The 16,003-nt window shown below is 41.5% G+C and overlaps 1 protein-coding gene across 1 annotated transcript in view; it reads left to right on the forward strand.

Annotated features, from left to right (window-relative positions):
* The first annotated feature begins 6,423 nt into the window (after positions 1 to 6,423).
* The window catches only part of LOC144529914 (neurabin-2-like), a 45,386-nt gene continuing 35,806 nt past the window's right edge, over positions 6,424 to 16,003 (forward strand). The window contains exon 1 of the mRNA XM_078269276.1: positions 6,424 to 6,533. The gene's annotated coding sequence lies outside the window, so the exon portion shown is untranslated. The remainder of the gene's footprint in view (positions 6,534 to 16,003) is intronic.

Genomic DNA, 16,003 nt, shown 5'->3' on the forward strand with positions numbered 1-16,003 from the left:
CCATGAATTTTTTTTAAAAGCGACAAAAACGTTGAGAAAAGCAGCAAAAAAAAAAGTTCTGTATCAATTTTTAACAAGTTCATGGTCGATGGAAAGACAACACGAGGGTTAATGGGAGAACAGACTTCAACGCAAAACCGGTATGTATAAAACTTGTAAAAAATATTCTTAAGAATGGTCCTAAACTTGGGTGTCTGGATAGCTCAGTTGGTAGAGCAGGCGCCCATATATAGTTTACTCCTCGACGCAGCGGGCCACGGGTACGACTCCGATCTGCAGCCTTTTGCTGCATGTCATTTCCCCCCCCCCTCTCTCCCCCTTCATGTCTTCATCTGTCCTGTCAATAAAGGCCTAAAAATGCCCAAAAAATAATCTTAAAAAGAATGGCCCTAAACTTTGACTTAGAAGTAAAATAAGTCTCCTACATTTATCTTATTATATTATCAGTAACAAATGAGTTAAAGAATGATATAGTAACTATTTGAAGTGATACATATCTGTTGTGGTTATATAAAATGTTGGTATATTATGTGTTTTAATGGTTTGAAATAAATATTGATTCTGTGGAAAGTATCGAGTTTAATACTTTTCCTTCTCTGAAAGTCTGTCATGTTACAGTGGATCCATCATGATGAGCACCACAGATACGCCTCCATCTGCTGCCCTCTTCTGTCCACATTGGTCTACTGCTGTAACAGCTTGTCACTCAGTTCAGAGGCCAAACTGTATCTTCTGCTTCAAATCATCCTTTCCACTGTGGAAAAAAAATTCACAATAACAAATGTAAAGAGGAATGTAAAAGGAACGTCCTCTCACTTTCAACTGCTTTCATTTTCAGCCAAGTTAGCATGCGTAAAACTTTGTATGAACATAACAAAATTCAACTACTAAGAACTAAACCTGAACAAAGGATGGTCCAAATTCAAAGTTGCATAACGTTACAGGGAAGACATCCCCCTCCCTCATGTGGTACCCTTCCTGCAGGCTCATCCTGACATGACCCTCCAGCATGATAATGCCACCAACCATACCGCTCGTTCTGTGCGCGATTTCCTGCAAGACAGGAATGTTAGTGTTCTGCCATGGCCAGTGAAGAGTCTGGATCTCAATCCCAGCACATCTGGGACCTGTTGGATCAGAGGGTAAGGGCGAGAACCATGCCCCCCCCCAGAAATGTCCGGGACCTTGGTGGAAGAGTGGGGTAACATCTCACAGCAAGAACTGGCAAACCTGGTGCAGTCCATGAGGAGGAGATGCACTGCAGTACTTAATGCAGCTGGTGGCCACACCAGATACTGACTGTGACTGAGACGCTGTCCCTTAGCCTAGTGGCGCTGGCCCTGATGCTGGGTCGTCTCCTGTCTGATTGGAGGGAAGCAAACTGTCCATTTGCAGGGTTGGGACAGTCCCTCATGATGCAGGACGGTGTGTAGAAGTACTCTACTTTAGTAAACGTACTAATACCACACTGTAAAAAATACTCTGTTACAAGTCAAAGTCCTGCATTCAAAATGTTACTTAAAAAAATATATATGTAAGTATCATCAGGAAAATGTATTAAAGTAAAGTACTAAAAGTAAAAGTACTCAATGCAGAAAAATCCTCCCGTTGTAGAAACTGGAAACGATCCAAACAGTTCTGTGTTTAATCGGCTAATCATTTCAGCTGGACTTGTGTAGGCCTGTATATTGTTGGGTAGTTTAATTGATAATAAAACATCGTATTTTATAAACTACATGTGTTTTTATGCGAAGAAAAAAAATCTTAGTTTGTAAAGTAACTAAAACTGTCAGAATAATGTAGTGGAGTACTGTAAAAAGTACAATATTTCTCTCCCAAATGTAGCCGAGTAGAAAAGTGGCATGAAAAGAGAAGACTCAAGTAAAGTACAAGTACCTCAAATCTGTACTTAAGTACAGTGCTTGAGTAAACTTACTTAGTTACATCCCCTGTTTGTCCCACCCGCTGCAGTGACTGTAGCTTAGCTTGTCACATGAGAGTATTGTGCAAATTGAACAGCCTTTAAATAATGCTTGGTAGTTATTTGTGTATTGCTCTTAGTTCTGCCGGTACACATCAATAAATAAATAAAGCAGAGCAGATATACCGTACGTGTCAGCAGGACGTGAGGATGCTCCAGTCTCCACCACACACCTGTAGAAGGACGTGAGGACCCAAGTGCCCAGGGCCAGTGATCTCCAGCTGGTTCAGAAAGTTAGTGTTGCTGGGCCTTCTTTACTATGCTGATTGTGTTGATACTCCAGGTGAGCTTATCTGATATAGGAAAAGAAGACCATTTTTACTGCAGCACTTTACATAATAGGAACACCTGTTCAATTTCTCATTTATGCAATTATCTAATCAACCAATCACATGGTAGCTGCTTCAATGCATTTAGGGGTGTGGTCCAGGTCTGGACAATCTCCTGAACTCCAAACTGAATGTCAGAGTGGGAAAGAAAGGTGATCTAAGCCACTTTGAGCGTGGCACGGTTGTTGGTGCCAGACGGGCTGGTCTGAGTATTTCACAATCTGCTCAGTTACTGGGATTTTCACACACACAACCATTTCTAGGGTTTACAAAGAATGGTCTGAAAAAGGAAAAACATCCAGTATGCTGCAGTCCTGTGGGCGAAAATGTCTTGTTGATGCTAGAGGTCAGAGGAGAATGGGCCGACTGATTCAAGCTGATAGAAGATCAACTTTTTTTTTTGTGTACATTTTATTTATGCAGATTTTTATCTATACAGGCGCACATAATACAAACAAAAAAAAAGACAGAAAACCACACAATTAAAAAAACAAAAAAAAAAAACAACACACAGCCAGCACTTACTCATTATATGGAAAGAAAAAGTATAAATATACATGTCGATTCACTGAACAGATGTCCCAGAAAGTCCACTCACACAGATTGAGTCAAGGATGCCTGAGGCAGACAGGAGTGGCAAAGTCTCAGTATGGATAACTAACGAAAGTTAAAAAAAAAAATACTAAAACAGTGCTGTGCATTGAGGTCCCAGTTTGTGGTCTATCCTTCCTGATGTATTCTATGAAAGGGCCCCAAATCTTCTTGAACTTATCTTGAAAACCGAATTTCTTCAAGATGTAAACAGGAAACCATAGAACCAGCCAAAGAACTGTTGGAACAGCCCAGTATCACTAAGAGACAGTCAGGAACCAGTTGTCTTGTTGTTATAAACAGCACTGTACAAACTGAAAATGTCAACCCAGAACCTTGAGAGCTTAGAGCAGGACCAGAAAAGATGCCCAAGAGTTCCATCAGCTAACTTGCATTTATCACAAGTGGGGGAGACAGCAGGAAAAATTGTGTTCAGTCTAGTCTTGGAATAGTGCAACCTATGAACTTTAAACTGAATGAGCTGAAGTCGAGCATTAATAGAGCATACTTTTATCCTGTTTAACCCTTTCCCATTTAACCCTAAACCATTTCGCCACACATCAAGTGACAAAAATGACAGATGAAGAAACACAAAACCCAAACGCGCTAAAAGAACTAAGCGGTACATCCCAATAGTTAACAAGGAGGCTACCGGGTAACAGAGCCTGCCAAACTGCACACAGAAAAGCCCACTTACCACGGGGCCCCGTGCGCATCTCCAACACGTTAACTAATGCTTAAATTGCGCCCACATGAAAGTACGGAGTGTAAGCAAAATTCAGAACACACGCTTCTATAACATGAAATATAACATGTGGGAAGGTATAAATGGTGCAGCATATAAAACATCGAACTTCGAAGAAAATACCACAGGAAAATGTGTGTATGTATGAAAAGGTAAACGCTTAAATAAATACACATAACCGGGAGTATCAATCAAAATTAATACAAAAGTGTGTGAAACGCTATTTAAACACATAACGTTACATTATGCAGCATCAATGATCAGTTAAAAATAAAAGTTAGACCTGAACATTTATCAAAATGCTGGATAGGAAAATATCCAGTCCGAAAAAAAAAGAAAAAAAAAGTATAATTATATATATATATATATATATATATATATATATATATATATATATATATATATATATACACATACATACATACACACACAATGATAGTAATATATAATATATAGAATTTAGGAGTCATTCGCTGGGGCTAAAGAGTTGGTAAACAGTTCAGCATCAGCTGGTGACACAAACATCTTCGATCTGTTGTTGTAGTCGACATGGAGCTTGGCTGGAAAACGCAGGGAACATTTAGCACCAGCTTCGGTTAACCGCTTCCTCACGCTTGTAAAGGCTTGCCACTGTGCCGAGACCTCCGCCGTGTAGTCGGGGAAAATGGAGACTCTCACACCGTGGTAGTGCAGGGGTGCTTGTTGACGGCTGAGTCGTAGTATGTCGATCACGTCTCGGTCGTTGTGGACCTTGGCAATGATGATCCGCGGCCGCTCATTAGGCTGAGGCTTCGGTCTCAGGCTACGGTGGGCCCGGTCTATTTTTTACGGGTCCGCTAAAGTTGTCTTGGCCGAGTAGCTCTGGGATCAGCTTAAAAACAAAAATCAGTAGGGCTGCCTTTCTCTTCCCCTTCTTTAATGCCCACGATCCTGACATTGAGTCTTCGGGAGCGGCCCTCCAAATCGTTCACTATAGCCCTGAGGAGACCGTTAGCCACCTGTAGCTCGTTGCACGTAGCTTCCAGAGCTGTTAATATGCGACTGTCGTTAGCTGATGTTACCTCGTCAAAATCATCAAAGCGGCGCTCAGTTTCATGGTTTTTCTTCTCAAGCGATGATAGCGTTGCGTCGAGGCGGCCCTCCAAAGATTTCTTTAAGCCATCTACGAGAGCGGTGATTTTCAGAAGCTCAGCCCCGTGGTTAGCAATACCCGCTAATACGGCATCGTTGCTAGCGGCCGACGAACTCGTCTTGGATGTGTTCCTCTGACTATCGTCTTTCTTGGGTATGTTGACATAAACCCACTTCCGACAGGCTACAGCACAGTTTTAAGGGCAAGCCAGCGTAAAATAATGTTAAAGTGCAATGTTATGAAAATAAAGTTGAGGAGATGGCACGAAAACACGTCTACTCCATCACTGCGCACGAGCGCGCCCCCCCTGAGTGATTTTTGACCATAGAAGATCAACTTTGACTCAAATAACGTCTGATGAGTCTCGATTTCTGTTGAGACATTCAGATGGTAGAGTCAGAATTTGGCGTAAACAGAATGAGAACATGGATCCGTCATGCCTTGTTACCACTGTGCAGGCTGCTGCTGCTGGTGGTGTAATAGTGTGGGGGATGCTATCTTATCAATATGGGCCAATATTTCTAAAGAATGTTTCCAGCACCTTGTTGAATCAATGCCACAAAGAATTAAGGCGGTTCTGAAGGCGAAAGGGGGTCAAACACGGTATTAGTATGGTGTTCCTGATAATCCTTTAGGTGAGTGTACATGAATAACAAAAACAGTAGGCCTACATACAAACCAATATCTCCAGAGCTTGTTTTTGTCTTCTCCCAGGTTTTAGAAGATAACTGGCTAATTTATATGTTTGACATGTAAACAGCCATCTCAGTCTTTGAGCGTCGTGCATATTTACAAAAATCAATAGGCTATCTGTGTATATCTTAGGCTACTAAACAACAAGGCATTACGCTATTGGGGGCATTGGGCATCGCTAACGTTATGGTGACAAAATACATTAACACAATATATGATGTGGCGATTTAATTTGATTTAAATGTACTAATGATTGGCTTATCGTATGCATGCAGCCACGACAGCAACAAAAAAAAGAAAGAAAGAAAAGTTTATTTAGGCTCTTGGCAGCTCAGCCAATCAGGGCCAACGGGCTGTTGCCCAGGCAACAAGAGCCTGTCCCTGCGCTGTTGGCTGTTCACAATAAAAAGCCTAGTAGTAGCAACGAGTATGGCTAGAAGTACCAGTAGTGGCGGTGTTGCTGTACATTGCTTATAGCTAACTTGGCCAGCAGAGGGCGCTGAATCTCCATGTTGTAGCTGAAATGCTTGCACCGACCTGTTATTTGTGCCCAGCTTGTAAAAGTCAGCCAGATACCAAAACAGGTAAGACTAAAATACATCCTACAGTCTGTCAGGGGATTAGCTAGCTAGCTAATCAAAGAGGTGAAATGTTAAAATAATGTTGATCTGCATCTACTGAGGGGAGAACTAGGCTATAGCTAAGTACACCTGATGGGAAAAAGGGGTGTGGGTAGAAAGAGAGAGTATAAAGGAGGAAGAAAAGAGGAGGAAGAGAAGAAAGAAGGAAATGAAGAGGGTGTGAAGTGGAAGAGGGAGGAAAGGCAGAAATAGGAGGAGGGGTACGATGGATGAGGAAAAGGACGCAGAAAAGAGTAGGGGTGCGTGCGGAGGAGAGAGTATGGAGGAAAATTATGGGAGGGGGAGGAGGAGGAGAAGAGGGAGGAGCAGAAGGGAGGCTGGCACTCAGTCTGTTCGCCCAGCAGCAGCAGCAGGACAATGGACTGTCTCCACTACGGATCCTAACGGGCACAGGGCTGTTTCTGGCAAACTGGAATATAAGGTATGGTTGACGGAGCGAAGCGGCGCAAAGAGTCTCAGATGGTCTCGGTGTCAACACGGTTTAAACCTGCGTTAAAAATGTGCCGTTTGTCTGTGAAAGAGGAGAGGTTGCAGGAAGGAAGCGACGCAGCGCAGCAGACAGACACCCAGCAGGGCCTGTCGTCCGTCTGCCTCTGGGTCCTAAACGTGCCGGTGACACGTTCAAACACAGACACAACTATGACTGTTAACTGTTAATGTCGGTAGTTGCTGAATTTTATTGACGTGATAAATCACAGCAGTAAAAAAACGCATTCGGAATGCCCGCGCAGCGTTCTCTCTTCTCCAGAAAGAACGTCACGCCAAACTCTCCAACAAATGTCGCTGTTTTAAATTTCCGTGCTTACATGTTGGAGGAAACACCTCTAAGGATGTGAACTAAGATGTATTTGGTTACCCCGGGGTCTTCTTGTGATTTCGGCTTATGAGTGATTCATCAAACCCTGTTTAATTAAAATTAGAATCGAATCTTGTTGTGCGAGCACGGAGCGTGTCGCCTTCCGCTTAGGTGTATTTTGACGGAAGGGAAATACGGTGACAGCAGCGAACAATAAATAATAGTTGACCTTTTAACTGTGGTAAACGCTGCTCTGTGTATTACATGCATGCCGAATTAACGAGTGGCTTGTAGGGATTCGCATTAGCTGTTCATTTTTATGTGGTTATGATACATTTGTGCTCCAAAAGCAACGGCACAATAATTACTATCTTTTTGGATGGAAGTTCTGAGCTAGCAGCATGTGTCGGGTATGCCAACAAAGCGTCTCTCTAGCCAGCAGCAGCAGCAGGAGCACGCAGTGTGTTTCTGCCATAACCGTTGCACTAGGCCAGGCCTGGGAGTCTCCTCGACAGATGCAGGGATTGTGGGGTGAATAGATGGAGTCATTGTAGTTGCCATAATATGCCTTCTGTTCAACACTGCGTGTGACGCACATAGACAGGCAGAGATACAGAGATGTTGTGCAGGCATGGAGACTTAAGGACTTATTACTCATATGTCTGAACGGGCAGCATATTACCATTGTAGAAGCATACAGCAGTGGCTGCAGTGTCTGTCTCATAGACTGTGTTGAACACACACACACACACAGATGTGACTTGTCACAGATGTGACAGTCCTCAGTGCTGCAGTGATATGATGAAACAAGGTCATGTTTGCCATATTAACCAACCAACCACTTCTTACATTGTCACACATGTCATTTAGAAAAACATAGGTAGGCTGTTTGTTTGTGGTATAGCCTGTATTTAGTGAAGGGAGGGGCTGTTCTCCCATCAATAGATTATAAGTCAATAGTCATTTACCTCCATATACTGAGGATGATTGGTGCAGGCAGGCAGTGGTTGGGCTGTAATGGTTTTATTTTAGATTGTATTGACCTGACTGAGACGGCGTGTTTGTGTGTAACGTTCGTGGGAGGAGGAAGGTAGCTCTGGGTAAATGCAATACATTGGAATCTGGTTACAAAATACTGTAGATAAGTCAGTATTGATGGAAGAAGCCCAACATACTATATTCTTTAATGAACCAACATCTCTTAATTTTCTCTAAAGATGAGTCAGATTAGTTCATGTAAGAAGACCCAGGTTGTAATGAACAGGAATTATTGTTTAACTCTGCACTGTCCTCAGGTTTGTTTTGGCTAGGTGAGAGTGATGCTTGATAATGTCCCCATCCTCAAACAGGACAACCAAAGTGCAGTTAGGAGTGAGAGAACACGGACCAAATGACAGGAGGCAAACCCAAACCGCAAAGGATTAGGGGTAGAAGGAGACAAATGAAGTTGTTCTTAGAAAGACAGGCAGTGTAAAATTAAATCTAGGCTCATGCTGTTTTCTTCTTTGCTGGTAGGAACACCAACGAAGAAGAGATGGATAGTTCAGGCCGCTGTGCTGAGTTAGAGTTTTGGCGACAGGTTTTGTTTGTCTGTGTGTGTGTTTATCTGTTAGACCAGGAGCCACCAAATTCGTCTCAACAATGACAAGAATGTGTGTGTGTGTGTGTGTGTACACTATATTCGTGGGGTCCAAAAACCGGGGAATACAGTATACTTGTGGGGCCCAAAATGCTGGACCCCACAAGGTTAAAGGGCTGTTTGAGGGTTAAGACTTGGTTTTAGGATTAGGGTTAGAATTAGGTTAAGGTGAGGGTAAGGGTTAAGGTTAGGCATTTAGTTGTGATGGTTAAGGTTAGGGTAAGGGGCTAGGGAATGCATTATGTCAATGACGGGTCCCCACAAAGATAGTGAAACAAACGTGTGTGTGTTGCTTTACATTGGTTTTGCTCACTTAAGTTCACATGATCAGTGTGTGAGAGTCTACTATTTAGCAAGACGTCACAAGACATACTGCAGTCGCGGTGTTTGTGTGTCTCTCTGTGTTGGTCCCATCGTGGTCAGCTGTGCCATCTGGAGTCACTATGTACAGAACATAAGCAGTCTTTCCTACATTCCCCATAATGCCTGTCAGCAATGTTTTCAACAATGTTTGTTTTAGCTTAAGTTTTACTTGCCTAAAGACAGTTTCATTCTGTGACATTACAGCGTCCGTCCTATCAACATCCAGTCTTTTAGCGTTGCCATGGAAAAGGACGTAAACAACCACACAAACAGCAACATGATCCAACATATTTTATCAGATGCATGTTGTAGCATTTTATTGCAAAGTGTTTGCACTACTTGGATGAAATGAGTGGAGTTTTTGTGCAAACATTAGAATAGTTGTTCGAAAGCATTGAAAGTGAAGCTGAAATGTGAAGTTGATTGACAGAAAATTGAGCGTAAACGATTTTGATAATTGTTTAATCGTTTGTCATTTTCATGCAAAAATGCCAAACATTTCCTAGTTTTATCTAATAAAGAAGAATTAGCTTTTTCTTAAAAGACTGGTCAGGCAATAACTTTGGTGATCCCCCTGACTTTTCCTCTCGCGCCACCCAAGGGGTAAGCTTCTCCTCGGACCGCGAACCTCCTATGGCGCCATTTTGATGCTACCAAGCCATCACCTCCCGTTAGCATCCCATTGACTGCCATTCATTTTGGTGCCACTTTGACAGCGAATAACTTTACATCTGAAGCGTTTAAAGACTCTATTTGTCCATTGTTTATTTCTAAAGAAACACGACAATGTATAAAAGGCTCCATTACCTTGTACCTCACGTTATGGCTCCGTAGCAGACGTTTTTGTAAAAATAGGCTAATGATTGTGTCATAACAATACATATAACAATACATATACATATACATATTTACATATACCTACGCTCTCCGTCTCTGCAAGATTCGGAATGATTGAGATTTCTCTTGGCACAGCTACCAGAAGACTTAAAACTTTCAGAAACGTTGCTCATGGCACATTTACGTCGTCTCTCTCAGTTGGAGGCTGCGCAGTAACGCTCAGCCATCACCCGAAAAGTGCTTCTAATGGCCTTCACTGGTCTCCGGTCCATTCTTATATACTGTCTATGGCGCCACCACGAGTTTGGCATTCATGGAATTGGGTGCACACTCCCCTCATGATGAATTGTAATAACTCGTGGTGATGCCTTATCTTTCAAAACCATCACCAGGTAAAAACTGTAAATTGTCAAATTCTATGACCAAATACCTAATGACATCACTGTTACCCTCATTTGTATTGTACACAATATGTGTATTGTATTGTTTAGTGCTGATTAGCATGCTAACACACTAAATGGGGAATATGGTAAACATACTTAATGAGCATCAGAATGCTAGCTTTATCATTGTGTGCGTGTTAGCATGCTGACATTAAAGTGCCCATATTATGAAAAAAATCACTGTTTCTGGGATTTGGGGTGTTATTTTGTGTCTCTGGTGCTTCCACACGTATACAAACTTTGAAAAAAAACATCCATGCTGTTTTGAGTTAGACGACTTTCTACGTAACTAGCCGAGACGAGGGGCCTAGGGGGCTAACCGTTAGCATGCTAGTGCTAGCATGCTAGCTCGTTCTCAATGGCAAAACACTGCTACAAGACACAAATTCACCCTAATCTACAAAATAAATTGTATAGAACTACTTACGTCCCTGTTCTGCAGGTATTCCACACAAAGTTGGAAGTGCGCCCTCATTTAGAAGAAGTCTCCCAGCTAATCCTGCCTTGTACAGGCCGAAGTTGCAGAAACACCTAGCTAGCTCATGTAATCCTTACCTAGCTTATGGATGTATTAAGAGAACTGGATACAGTGTTCGGCGGGAAGCCCCGTACGTTCCAATGAGTTAAAACATTAACGTTAAACATTGTGTTGTTCCCGATCGTTTACATGCTTAAATAAATAACGATTGATGTATTTATCTAGACAACCAAGGAGATTTAATAATTATGTTGTGCTACTAGCTAGCTAGCTAGCTACTAACTAGCGCTAGCAGTTAGCCTGCAGTTCCGTGAAAAAAGCTCATCCATGGCTTCAGCTCTCATCCATGTTACAAGCTTTACAGCATACAGCCCTCGGATGTATCATAAGAGAGAACCAAGGCGATGTAATCACTATGTCTGTAGTAACGTTATTTAGGCATATAGCTAGCTATGTAGCTATACATCTTAATACAGCCATGCTAGCTACCCCTGATGTTAGCAACTAGCTAGCTAGCCGATAGCTCGCCAGTTTGGGAAATGCTAATGACGTTACATCCACGTAGCTAACAGGCTTTACAGCATACATACATCCCTCGGATGTATCATAACTTCATAAGATAATACCATGGACGTATTAATAGAACACATGGTGAATTAAAACCATTAGCTATATCCATTATTACAGCTAGCTACATGACCTCGGGAGAGCCCCTGTGAGCGGGCGGGCACAGTCCATAATGCGCGTTCATCATGCCTAATTTAATCATTCTGGATTCGCTACTAGTGAATGTTAAAAATGTTAAAAACGTGACGTTTTAAACAAGGACCCTTTAATTGTTCGGGCTGGTAAGTTGATATACCCCGAAACAAATGATCCGCTGAAATATAGACATTTCTTTCGCCATGCAAAGTCTATGTGAAAAGTCTTTCTGAGCCATGGGGTGCAGTACCACCCCTATCCGCTAAGCCCATGGTGGCTTTTAGACATGGCGCTCTTCCTGGGGGCTTGACCTAGCTACTGCGCATGTGCGACTGACAACAAAGATCTTACAGAAGTTGAGAGGTCTCACTCTGTAGCTAAAACAGAGACCTGAACACAGTGTGAAACGAGGAGCTGCAGCAATGTGCAGTACAACAAAAATATGGTGTTTTTTGAAAATTAAACTATGTAAACCTATTCTGATACAATCTCAAATTACAATTATGAACGTCCACTTTAACACTTAGCTCACAGCAGTGCTGTACAGCCTAGCATAGCTGCTAGCATGGACTTGTTCACTATTTTCTGCCCTTTTATAGACCCAACGATGAATCAATTAATTGCGAAAATAATTTCCAGATTAATCAATTATGATAGTCTTAGTTGCAGACCTAGTTCGAATATATGTTTGTTGGTGCAAACTGTGCTCCAGGCTGCACTGAAGCTTGTTTGAAATCACTGCTGCATGGATCTTCACCCAGACACACCCACAGATCTCAAAAGCCAGTGGAAAGTTTCTGTACCAGCTTATTCAGGGCAAAACTCTTTATGACTTGATGAGGATCAACTTAACACACCATCAATTGATGATGAAATTACACAAAGCTGTTGTGGGGCACCCTCATTTGGGTTCCTTTTAGTCTCGCATTGCCAGACTTACTCCACAGCGCTGCGGAGTACGGTCTGGCTACATCACACATACATTCCAGGATAGGAGAAAAAACACTCTGGGTTGTTTGTGTTTTTTTTGTTTTTTTTAAACCAATCCCGATCGTCTTGGGTGGCATTAAGCTCTGGACGCAGCGACGGTGGCTCTACAAAATAGCCTCGGGAAGTATCTTGTTTTGGTGGAACGTTTGCACCCGGCAAAAGAAAACACCACGTACAATATTAAATGAAGTTAACTGTTCACACAATACAGTAACGTGAGCTATTTAAATTAGCTGGATACATGTTTAAACGTAATTTTCTCTTACCAGTGTATCGCCGTGTGTATTTTGTCCATACCAAATTCCTGCCAATCGGTCCTAAAACGTCCCAGTTAAAGAGTAAATGCCGTAAACATATTCTTTGTAAATATTTACAATTATTCCCCAAAAGAACAAGCAGTCCTGCCTTGTTGCACAATCATATTTTTAGTCAAAAGTTGCCATTTTCAGCATGTAGCTTGCTAGCTCGGAGATTGTGGTTGTTGTTTCCTGTAGCGAACGGAGTTTAGGAATGGCAACACAGAGAGTGGCTGGATGTTCCGCTGATTATCCTGGAAATGAACTGTTTGTCCAGACTAGGTCTCTTTGGTCTGAACGGGGTAAAACATTTTGACTTTAGTATTTGGCTTGTTCAGACTCAAAGAAACAAAGCACAAGGCGAGAAAGACTGTACGCTATCAGACTTCTTCAGACTGGGTTTGTTGTGTATCGAGGAGCGTTGAATCAAAAGAAGCACACGCTGTATTATTGTGACATTGTACTGTATGTATCAGTATGAAGCTTCACACATCTGCTGTGAATTTTCACACAAACCCCACAGTCTGTGTCTGTTGGAAAAATGCGATATGTCTCTGGCGCCGTCCACATTTGATTAAGTAACTGTCTGAGTTGCAAAACCTATTTATCTTTCATTTAACTGTTTAAGGTGGCCAACAGCTAGATCCTTGTGTTATTAGTATGGTGCTTAGCCCTACTTGCTGTGGTGTTCTGCTTGCCAGAGATCAGCAGCAGTGGGACTGAAGCATTTGCCTGAGTGAATTTCTTGTTGATGAAGTTTGTGTTTTTGCAGATGATGCAGTTTTTTTTGGTCCGTTTACCAGTGTGGGCTATCGCTGCTCATGCTATTTGTTCAGTTCTTCTTTAATTTGCATAGACTGTATGGTTGCTTCAGACTAACTAGAATTATAAAAGACATTACTATTAACAACCATTGGTACTATTGCCATTGTCGAGTTTAGAGCTGCAACGATTAGTCGGCTAATTGATTTTAGTCGATCGACAGAAAAATAATCGCCAACTATTTTCCTATTCCATTAATTGTTAATGTAATTTTTCATGCAAAATTGGCAGAAAATGACTTTTTTGGGGTTTTGGACTGACAAAACAAGACCTTTTAAAGACATTACCTTGGACTTTGAGAAGCTGGGATGGACATTTTCACTATGTTTATGACATGTTAAAGACCAAACGATTAATCTAGAAAATAATCGGCAGGTTAATCGGTAATGAAAATAATCATTAGTTGCAGCCCTAGTTGAGTTACCATTCCATTTCATATGTGTATTTGTTTTCTTACCGAGGTAGATAAGAACACAGAAACCACACTTGTGTCTGTATGCTAAACATGTAGCCTAGCTAGCACAGAGACTGGAAACGTGGGAAAAGATAGTCTGGCTCTGTCAGCACCTCTTAAGTTCATTAATTGACAAGTTATATCTGCTGGAGTGAGGCGTTTTTACCTTTTGTACAATGCTAGCTGTTTGCTTGTTTCAATTTTTTTTAAATTTAAGCTAAGCTAACTGTTTGCTGGCTGTAGCTTCATACTAGTCGCAAAACTGCTAGCATGACCTGAAATCACTGAAAGCTAGGCAGCTAGCAAAGAAAAGTAATTTGCTCAGAGAGACAGAAGCTGAACATTTCCTGCTATTTTTCTTATAATTAATTATCAAATTATCATGAATAAATCAACATTTTCTTAAGACCTCTAGACACCTAGATGAGATTGTTTTGTAGTCACAAACTGTGCAGCCATTTTTTGATATCAACTGGCAAATTTGGTCACAGTTAGTAACTTTTCTGTTAGTTCATATTTAGTGTTTGAGATTTTTTTTTTTTTATATTCATATCTTTATTATATTCAGGGTACCCATTTAATAATTGTGTGTGTTTCACAACAGTGGTCTTGTTGGTGTGTAATTATGAGACGCAGAATTGGAAATGAGGCCTGATGAAAACATCAGGCGCCACTGTAGCCCAGATCTGACAGCACAGTGCAAACGCAATCAGCCAGTTAATAAGATTGGGATTATGAGAAAACAGTTTGATATCTGGGGACCCCAGGAGTGCTCTGCATTCACACGCTGATTTTGTCACAAAGTAAGTTTTACATTCAGAGCAGCAACATGAAGACACACATGACACTTGAGCTCACAGTGCGTCATGTGCATCATTTTAATTGGATTATTTTGACAGCTCCTGGAGCGCCATGTGGGGGTTCTGAGATACACAGCCAAGCAGTTTCTGTTCTGTTTGATGTTGTTTGGTTGATAAGTTTGGTCATTTACTGCTTAAATACGGTATTTTTTTTTCTTTTCCGATCAAAGTTTAAATCCAACAATGTTTTCTCCCATTTTCTGTTGAACTGTAGGGGTGACAGTAGCTCAGTCCGTATGGAGTTAGGTGGGGACCAAAGGGTCGCTGGTTCAAGTATGGACCAAAGTACGGTGGTGGAGTAGTAGCTGGAGAGATGCTAGTTGACCTTCTGGGCCCCCCAACTGTCCAGCAGACTCAGCCCCCTCACTTTGACATCTTCATTTGTGCATACATAGGACCTGAGCGTGTATTAGAGTGTAACATTGTAATAACCCCACTGGGGATCAATAAAGAGTATAAAGTATTATACATTACTAGAGCTCCAACTAACAATTATGTTTAGTATAGATTCATCTCAGTTATTTTCTTGTTTGATTAATCTTAATATAAAATGCGAGTGCCCGGATAGCTCAGTTGGTAGAGCGGGCTCCCATATATAGAGGTTTACTCCTCGACGCAGCAGGACAAGCTTCGACTCCGACCTGCAACCCTTTGCTGCTGCAAGGCCGAAAATGCCCCAAAAATAATCTTTAAAAAAAAAAAAAAAAAAAAAGCCAGAAAAATTTGAACAATGCCCTTCACTATTTCCTAAAGCCCAAATTAACCCATTTAAACAATACTAAACAAACATTCAAACAGTACTAAACCCAAATGTATTCATTAAACAATCATAGAAGACTAAGAAAACCAGCAGATATTCACATTTTAGAAGCTGGAGTTTGTGACTTTTTAGCAATTTTGATGTAAAATTCACTCAAGTTATTTGGATTCCATAAAGTTGGGCCACTCACAAAATGAAAATGATCAGAATTGAAATAGCAGTGGCTGTTTAGCTCAGTTGGTAGAGCCGGATGCACATATACAGAGGTTTCTTCCTCGATGCAGAAGGTCCAGGGTTCAAATCTGACCAGTGATATTTTTCCTGCATGTCTTCCCCCCTCCCCTATCTCAGCTTTCCAATACAATAAAAGCAGAAATGCCCAAAAATAAAAAAATTTGAAGCAGCAGAGGCACAGATACGGACTTTTAGTCCAGAAAAACGGCATGTCCTG

The sequence above is a fragment of the Sander vitreus genome, chromosome 15, assembly GCF_031162955.1.
Source record: "Sander vitreus isolate 19-12246 chromosome 15, sanVit1, whole genome shotgun sequence".
In the NCBI taxonomy this organism is placed as follows: Eukaryota; Metazoa; Chordata; class Actinopteri; order Perciformes; family Percidae; genus Sander; species Sander vitreus.